This window comes from Cebus imitator, unplaced genomic scaffold (genome assembly GCF_001604975.1).
Source record: "Cebus imitator isolate Cc_AM_T3 unplaced genomic scaffold, Cebus_imitator-1.0 Scaffold21, whole genome shotgun sequence".
NCBI lineage: Eukaryota > Metazoa > Chordata > Mammalia > Primates > Cebidae > Cebus > Cebus imitator.
The window spans coordinates 1,931,217-1,940,519 of NW_016107336.1; positions in this window are offsets into that span (position 1 = coordinate 1,931,217).

Sequence of the window (9,303 nt, forward strand, 5' to 3'; positions counted from 1 at the left end):
TGAGGCAGGAGGATCATTTGAGGCCAGAAATTCAAGATTAGCCTAGGCAACATAGCAAGCCCCAACTGTTAAAAGAAAAATTAAAAGAATAATTAATTTTAATTTATATATATATATATATATATATATATATATATATATATATATTTTAATAGAGACAGGGCCTCCCTATGTTGCCCAGGCTGGTCTCAAACTCCTGGCCTCAAGCTGTCTTTCTGCCTCAGCCTCTCAAAGTGCTGGGATTACAGATGTGAGCCACCAGGTTTGACTTAAAAGTTTTTTTTCTTTCAATCCCTCCAGCTCAATTCTTCTGCCAAAGTGGCATATTGGGGGTGCCATATCCTAGTCCCCTCTCAGGCCAGGCCTGCCCCTTCTAGGCCTCACACACACACACCTCCCAGGTGCTCCACACAGGAGACCTGCCAGCCACAGCACCCTAGAGAAACTTCAGGCTCACAGAGAGGGCCCCCCCGTCTTAGCTAGACCAAAGCAGGGGAGGGTGTAGGTGGCTTCACCGCAGCTCCATGCACAGAATGTTGGACCCCTCTTCCCCTGAAACATGGTGTTATCCATGACAGGGCACAGGGCCACTTGTCCAGGGCCAAACAGAATTTCCACTCTCCAGCCTGTCAGCCTAACACATTTTGCCAGCTTGAGATTAACAGACTTTAGAAAAGAAAAGAAAAAAAACAGAAGAGGCCACATGCATGCCTCCCACCCACCCACCCTAGGAAAAATGGAAGCCTTTTGTTCTCCTTATGCCAAAATTTGTTTTGCTGGGAGAAGCTTCTTTTCACCAAAGCCTCCAGGCTCCTTACCAGCCAGGGTCAAACAAAGAAGCTCAGAGAACCATGGAACAAATAAACCAAAACAGCCCACAGAGAACAAGGAAAGGAAAGCCTCAGTACCCAAACGGAAGCCAACTTCCATCTAGCCTGTCTCGCTGAGCCTGGCCCAGCACAGCCCCTGATGAAGCCAGCAAGGGCTGCACTCTCCCCTCTTCGCAGCCTCAGTGAGCCTTGAGAGTATCAGCTAAAGGATCCATCCAGAAACGGGTCTTCTCTCCCCACCCCCCTTAAATTATTAACATCCACTTAAAAGAAAGGGGGCGGGAGTGGGGTGCAGGGCTTGCCCTCTTTTCAAATTGCTTGAGAAGGGAGTACTGCTTATCACAACAGGTGCACTGGCCACTCACAAAAAACCAGAGGCACTGCAGTGCTGAAAGACTAAGAAATTACTTGTTCTCTTTGTAATGGCTGCTGCTACAGGCCATGCAATGCCTGCTTTGGAGAGAGATACTGTGTTCCTGCTTTTAAGAAGAAAGAAAGAGCAAGTGGAAAAAGGGTGACAAGGGCTAAGGGGAGGGAAGAACAGGGCTGAGGGTGGGAAGGCCAGAGGGTTTGGTGTTCTAAGGGAATTTAGGAAAAGCAATGGGGCCTGGTGGCTGGACTTAAAAGGTCTGTTGGGTTTTTTGTTTTGTTTTTTGGTTTTTTTTTTGAGACTGAGTCTCGCTCATCACCCAGGCTGGAGTGCAGTGGCTCGATCTTGGCTCAATGCAACCTCCGCCTCCCGGCTTCAAGTGATTCTGCTGCCTCAGCCTCCCAAGTAGCTGGGATTGCCTGTGCCCAACACCATGCCCGACTAATTTTTGTATTTTTATTAGAGATGGGGTTTCGCCGTGTTGGCCAGGCTGGTCTTGAACCCCTGACCTCAGGTGATCTGCCCGCCTCGGCCTCCCAAAGTGCTGAGATTACAGGTGTGAGCCACCATGCCCGGCCAAAAAGGTCTGTCTTGAAATTCCAGAAAACTCTGGGGCACATCCCAGGCTCCCTTGGCAGGAAGGGAGGGAGAATTACACCCAGGCTGCAGAACACACACATCAGGGTGACCAGAGAACAGTCATAAGGAAAGGATACTCCATGTATATTTAAAAAAAAAAAAAATAGATAAAAATATTGCTCAGAAACTGCCTTGCATAGCAGGGAGGATTTCAACCCCTAGGCAGTCACTCCTTAGGAGGGAGTATGTCTTCAAAACTATATTCCTCCAATGACTCTTCAGCCAGGCTGATGACTTTCATGGTATTGGCCAAGCGACCTTGATCTTCTGAGTCTCTAAACCCTCTGACACTCTCATCCTGTGCTCCCAAACCTGCAGAGGGGACCCAGCCAGCTTCACAGGGACAAAGCAGTGAGGGAGCTGCTCTCCTCAAAGCCAAGTGCAGACTGACAGGGGAGACTTGGATAGATTGACCTTTCCTTCCCTTGAGAAAATTGCCATAAGAATCTGGGAGAGGGTTATTTGTTTTGCTTTAAAGTAAAAATAAGACAGTGGAAGTGATGGCCTGAGAAGCTGTCCCCTTGCCAGTTCCGTCCCCATTAAGCAATCAGAAGATAGGGCTACCAGCCACAAAGCAACTTGGCTGTTGGAGTTTTGCAATGATTCTCCCATTAAAAGGAATGACCTCAGCCTGGCTATAGGACATGGAAGGGCAGCCATGATGGATGATTAAGGTAAAAGAGAAAGTCGCAGCAGTGTGGTGAGCAGGGATCCATTTTTGTTTACCGTATATCGATCTTTTTTTCTTTTAGTCTTGCATAGAAACCTGAGAACCAAAGTTCTCTAAGCATTTAGCTTTGGATGGTGAGAACTCAAATGACCCCACCACACCTCCGACAAACCCCCAACTCACATTAACATGACTTGACTGTTTCATTGTCTTCACTAGCACTATTTTCCCATTCCTGCAGACTCTAGTGGTAACTGTCGTGATTGTCCATGACAGGAACTTCCCGAAGACTCATTAACTCTTCCACGGAAAACAGAAAGCAGACAGTGTGCGCCCTAACATGTCTGAGCCTGTCACCTCAGAATCCTCACCTCACAGTTTCCACCAATCCCAGACAGTAATATCATGATCCTCACCCGATCCCAATCAAGCCTCCACACAACAAAGTCACGCCTTAAATGAAATTTCCACTTCTCTATTTCCACTGTGCCACCCCTGCTGGAGACACCATCAGGGCTGTGTCTAAGTAGCGTCTCCCTGACCACAGTAAACACAGGCTGTGTTGGTGACATTGGGAGACCTAACATTCCACTGAAGGCTCCCTGTGAAAAGTCTTTTTGTTTAATTTTATTTTTTCTAAATGCCCCTTCTCTGATTAAAAGCAGAGCCTCCCAAAAGAATTCATTTGTCGGCCAGGCCCAGTGGCTCACGCCTGTAATCCCAACACTCTGGGAGCCCGAGGCGGGTGGATCACCCGAAGTCAGGAGTTTGAGACCAGCCAACCAACATGGTGAAACCTCGTCTATACTAAAAATACCAACAACAACAAAAAAGTATCCAGGAGTGGTGGCAGGCACCTGTAATCCCACCTACTCTGGAGGCTGAGGCAGGAGACTCACTTGAACCCCAGAGGCGGAGGTTGCAGTGAGCCGAGATCACGCCACTCCAGCCTGAGCAACAAGAGTGAAACTCCATCTCAAAAAAAAAAAAAAAGAAAAGAAAAAGAATTCATCTGTCATAAATCTCCTCTCCAGGAATTTCACAATCAGTAAAGATTAAGTCCAGCACCAGGATAAGAAATCAACTGAATAGACATTGTCACAAAACTATCATATCTCTCATCTATTCTCCTAAGGGCCTACTTACCTTTCCTGAAAGTCCTTTGTTCTTCCCTAAGTGCCCAGTCTCCCACTCCCTTTCTTCTGTTAGGATGGTATGTAAACCCGAAATTCTAATAGCCTCTTTGATTCACAGTTTTCTTGCTTATCTGTCTTTTGTCAATTTAATTCACAGGTCTCCATCACAGAACCTAAGAGGGTAGAGGAAAAATCTTTCCTTCTCCTGATGTGACAAATCAGAAAGGAAACACACCCAGAAAAAGCCACTACTCATGATGAAAGTTAATAAGATACTAATAAGTATTAACTCACTAAAGTCAAAGTTACTGAACTTTACTATAAAGAGTAAACTTTGGGCCTGTCACAGTGGCTTACACCTGTAATCCCAGCACTTTGGGAGGCCAAGGCAGGAGGATCATCTGAGGTCAGGAGTTCAAGACCAGTGTCGCCAACGTGGCAAAATCCTGTCTCACTAAAAATACAAAAAAAAAAATTAGCTGAGCGTGGTGATGTATGCCTGTAGTCCCAGCTACTTGGGAGGCTGAGGCAGGAGAATGGCTGGAACCCGGGAGGCGGAGGTTGCAGTGAGCCGAGATCACGCCACTACTCTCCAGCCTGGGTGACAGAGTAAGACTCCATCTCAAAAAAAAAAAGAGTAAACTTTGACATTCAAAAGAGATACATACCCAGGTCTTCATAAATCCTCATACTCCGTTTCTCCCATGAAACTTCGACCTCCTGGCTAAGAACAAGACTCATCAATCTCCTCACTGCACTGGTATCACTAGTGGTTGCATTTTTTTCTAGGGCCTTTTTTTTTTACTTTTCTTTTTAAATTAATTAATAGACTTTATCTTTTTGTTATTTTTAAATACCGACGTGATAATTGTACATATTTATGGAGTACAGTGTGATATTAACATGATAATCATACATATTTATAGAGTACAATGTGATATTTCAAAAAATGTATACAATGGGTAATGATTGGATGACAGTAATTAGCATATCCATCACCTCAAAGATTTATTATCTCTTTGTGTTGGGAACATTAAAAAATCTGCTCTTCATAGTGGCTCCTGCCTGTAATTCCAGCATTTTGGAAGGCCAAGGCAGGTGGTTCACCTGAGGTCAGGAGTTCAAGAACAGCCTGGCCAATGTGGTGAAACCCCGTCTCTATTAAAAATACAAAAATTAGTTGGGCATGGTGGTTAGGCCCCTATAATCTCAGCTACTTGGGAGGCTGAGGCAGGAGAATCACTTGAACCCGGGAGATGGAGGTTGCAGTGAGCTGAGATCACCCCATCGCACTCCAGCCTGGGTGACAAGAGCGAAACTCCATCTCAAAAAAAAAAAAATTAAAATTTTAATTTTTTAAGAGTTTTTTTTTAAGTATTTGAAAATATAAATTATTGCTAATTATAGTCACTCTACAGTGCTATAGAACACTAGAACTTATTTTTCCCGTTCAGCTGTAATTTTATTTCCATTAACCAATCTCTGACTGCTCTCTCTTTCCCCTTACCCTTCCTCACCTCTAGTAACTTTTATTCTACTCTATTTCCATGTGATCAACTTTTTTAACTCCTACATATGAGTGAGAACATACGGTCTTTATCTTTCTGTGCCTGGTTTATTTCACTTAACATAATGTCCTCCAAGCTCATTCATGTTGCCATGAATGACAGAACTTTCTTCTTTTTGCAGCTAAGTAGTATTCCATTGTATATTATAGCACATATTCTTTATCCATTCATCTGGTGGACACTTAGGTTGATTCCATATCTTGGCTATTGACAATAGTGCAGCAATAAACATAGGAATGCAGATGACTCTCTGACACACTGATTTCCTTTCCTTTGGATGTACCCCCAGGAGTGTAATTGCTGGTTATATGGTAGTTCTGTTTTGGAATTTTTGAGGAATCTCCATATTGTTTTCAATAATGGCTTTACTAACTTGCATTCCCACTAGTAGTGGTAACAAAGAGTTCCTTTTTCTATGCGTCCTTGCCAGCACTTTTTTTTTTTTTTTTTTGATAGAGTCTCACTCTGTCACTAAGCTGGAGTGTGGTGGCTCACCACAACTTCTGCCTCCCGGGTTCAAGCAATTCTCCTGCCTCAGCCTCCCAAGTAGCTGGGACTACAGGCACATGCCACCACACCCAGCTAATTTTTGTATTTTTAGTAGAGACGGGCTTTCACCATCTTGGCCAGGATGGTCTCAATCTCTTGACCTCATGATCTACCTGTGTCGGCCTCCCAAACAGCTGGGATTACATGGCCATTCTAACAGCAATTAGATGATATCTCATTATGGTTTTGATTTGCATTTCTCTAACGATAAGTAATGTTGAGCATTTTTTCGTATACCTGTTGGCTGTTTGCATGTCTTCTTTTGAGAGATGTCTGTTCAGTTCATTTGCCCATTTTTTTTAATCAGATGGCTTTTTTGTTGTTGAGTTGAGTTCTTTGTATAAACTGGCTATTAATCCCTTGTCAGATGAATACTTTGCAAATATTTTCTCCCATTCTACAGATTGTTTCTTCACTCTATTGATTGTTTCCATTGCTGTACACAAGCTTTTCATTTGATATAATCCATTTGTCTATTTTTGCTTTTGTTATTTGTGCCTTTTTTTTCCCCTTTGTTTTGTTCTCTTTTGGTTTTTAGCTTCAAGAATTCACCTGGATTGCTGTCTGTGCTTTGGAAGTCTTCTTCGCCCAGACCAATGTCCTAAAACATTTCACCTGTGTTTTCTTCTACTAATTTCACAGATCATATATCTAATTTCATTGGACTTTATCTTTTAGGACAGTTTTATTTATTTAAAAAATTGAGAGCACAGTAAGGACAATTTCATGTATCCCCCACGCTCACCACACACTCAGTTTCCCCTACTATTAACATCTGGCATTAGTGTGGTTTCATTACAACTAATGGGCCAATATTGATACATTATTATTAACTAAAGTCCATACTTTATTTAGATTTCCTTAGTTTTTACCAAATGTCCTTCATGTCCTTTTTCTATTCCAGAATCCCACCTAAGAAATCATGTTTTACACACACACACACACACACACACACACACACGTTTGAGGCAAGGAGGGAGTTAGGGTCTCAGTCTGTTACCCAGGCTGGAGTGCATTACTGCAATCACAGCTCACTGCAGCCTCAACCTCCCAGGCTCAAGCAATCCTCCCACCTCAGTCTCCTGAGTAGTTGGGACCACAGGCACATGCCACCACACCCGGCTCATTTCTGCATATTTAGTAGAGACAGGGTTTTGCCATGTTGCCCAGGCTGGTCTCAAACTGCTGGACACCAGCAATCTTCCTGCTTCAGCCTCCCAGCATGCTGGGATTACAGGGGTGAACTACCATGCCTAGCAAACACATTACATTTAAATGCTGTATCTCCTTGGGCTCTTCTTGGCTGTGAAAATATATCAGATCTTCCTTGTTTCTGATGACATTGGCATTTTTGTAGAATACTGGTCAGGTATTACGTAAGATGTGGCCCTACAGGAATTTTCTCTTTTTCTCATAATTAGACTAGGGTTATAAATTTGAGGGAGGAAGATCCCAGAGGTAAAGTGCCATTTTAATCATATTATAAGGACACAAACGATCAGCCTGATATCTCACTGCTGATGCTGATTCTGATCACCTAGCTAAAGTTACACTTGACAGATTTTTCCAAAGTTAGTCTTTTTCTGCCTTTCTGTAACTGTCCTCTTTGGAAAGAAGTTGCTGTGAGCTGGTCATACTTAAGGAGTGGGGAATTAAGCTCCCCTTCATTGAGGGCAGGGTACATATATAAATTATTTGGACTTTTTCTGCACAGGAGATTTAGCCCTTCTTCTCCATTTATTAATTGACTTAGTCATTCACTTATGTCCATACAGACTCATGGATATTTACTTTAGACGTTGGATTGTGATTCAATATTGCTTTATTTATTTTGCATGTCAAATTTTTCGGCTTTTATCACCGGAAGCTCTTTCAGTTAGCCCCTGTGTCCCTTTGACATACCCCCAATATCGTGGGGACCCAGAGAGTTTTTGGTTTTGGGGTTTTTTTTTTTGTTCTGTTTTGTTGAACACTGCCTTACTTGCAGGCAATACAATATGTTCCATCTCATCTTGTATATTTCCTGCCCCGGCCATAGAATCAGTCATTTCTACAAGGAGCTCCAGGGCCATTTTTCGCAAAGAATTTGAGTTTCCATCACAAAACAAAAGAGTTACAGTGCAGGCAAGGCCAGTAGAGAATAAAGCAGAATTGAGAGGCTGATGAAAGCTGGGCAATCCATCTGCTGGGCACTCTCATTAGGGTGACTTTTTGCTCCCACATCCCACCCTTATCCTGGTGGCAAGTATGATTCAAGTTCATGCCTCAATTTTTATCTTGGAATATTGTATCGTTTTTCTGATTCATGCATTTGTGCAGAATTATTTTTAAAACGTATGCCTCAGTAAAATAACATGTTCTATGTCACTGTCTTTCTAGAATTTTGGGGGAATAACTAAAACCACAAATGTTAAATTCAGAGATACAAAAGAGACTCAACCTCTGAGCCATGCCAGCTTACTGCACTCACTCAGCCAAAGTCCTTGGGCTTGAGAGCAGCACCATGTCTCTCTGATAAGCAATTATACAAGCCCCATCAGATATTTACCGTCTCTCATTTATGCCATCTCCAAGTTCAAAGCTACTTTCCAGATTGATGAGTTTTAAAACTTTTTAGCAGCAGAGATCTTTTTGAAATCATCATTTAGAGAATTTTATCACATGAAAGTGATAAAGGTGATATTTATTTTATTTATTTTGTTTCTTTTTTGAGACAGAGTTTCACTCTTGTTGCCCAGGCTGGAGTGCAGTGGCCCCATCTCGGCTCACTGCAACCTCCACCTCCTGGGTTCAAGCGATTTTCCTGCCTCAGCCATCTGAGTAGCTGGGACTATAGGTGCATGCTACCACACCTGGCTAATTTTTGTATTTTTAGTACAGATAGGGTTTCACCATATTGGCCAGGCTGGTCTTGAACTCCTGGCCTTGTGATCCACCCATCTCAGCATCCCAAAGTGCTGAGATTACGGGGGTGAGCCACTGCCTCTGGTCAAAAGTGATATTTAATTAATAGAAACCTGTTTAAGAAACATAATGTTACTTAATATAAAGTCAATAAGAACAATGGTGTGTTTTAGTGAAAATAAAATGTTTCAACCGAGAGTTATGGAAGACAGTAGCAGTCTTCTAGCAACCTTATTATCCAATTTATTTCTGTATGTTGTTTTAGTTATACAATCTCCAGAAATTTTGGATTAACAAAGATTGGAAACATCATTTGCAACTGCTTCCCAGGTCACCTTACAATCTCAAGATAATTATTCTTCTATTAAACAGAGGATACAGAAGAAGCTGTATTATAAGGCCTGCATAAAAATGTATTAATCAATAGCAAATAATAACATATTGGTAATTTTCAATGTTTTTAATATTTGTAATTGTGTATATATCATTTTTCAGCACACTTTTTCTGTTATTATTTTTAAATGAAACATTATAAAACACTTGTGGAAGTGCCTTCCCCAGAATATAAGATTTACAAAACATTGCTAGGGTCTGGGCATAAGTACCCCGTTCCAGATAAGTGGCATATTTAGCTGTA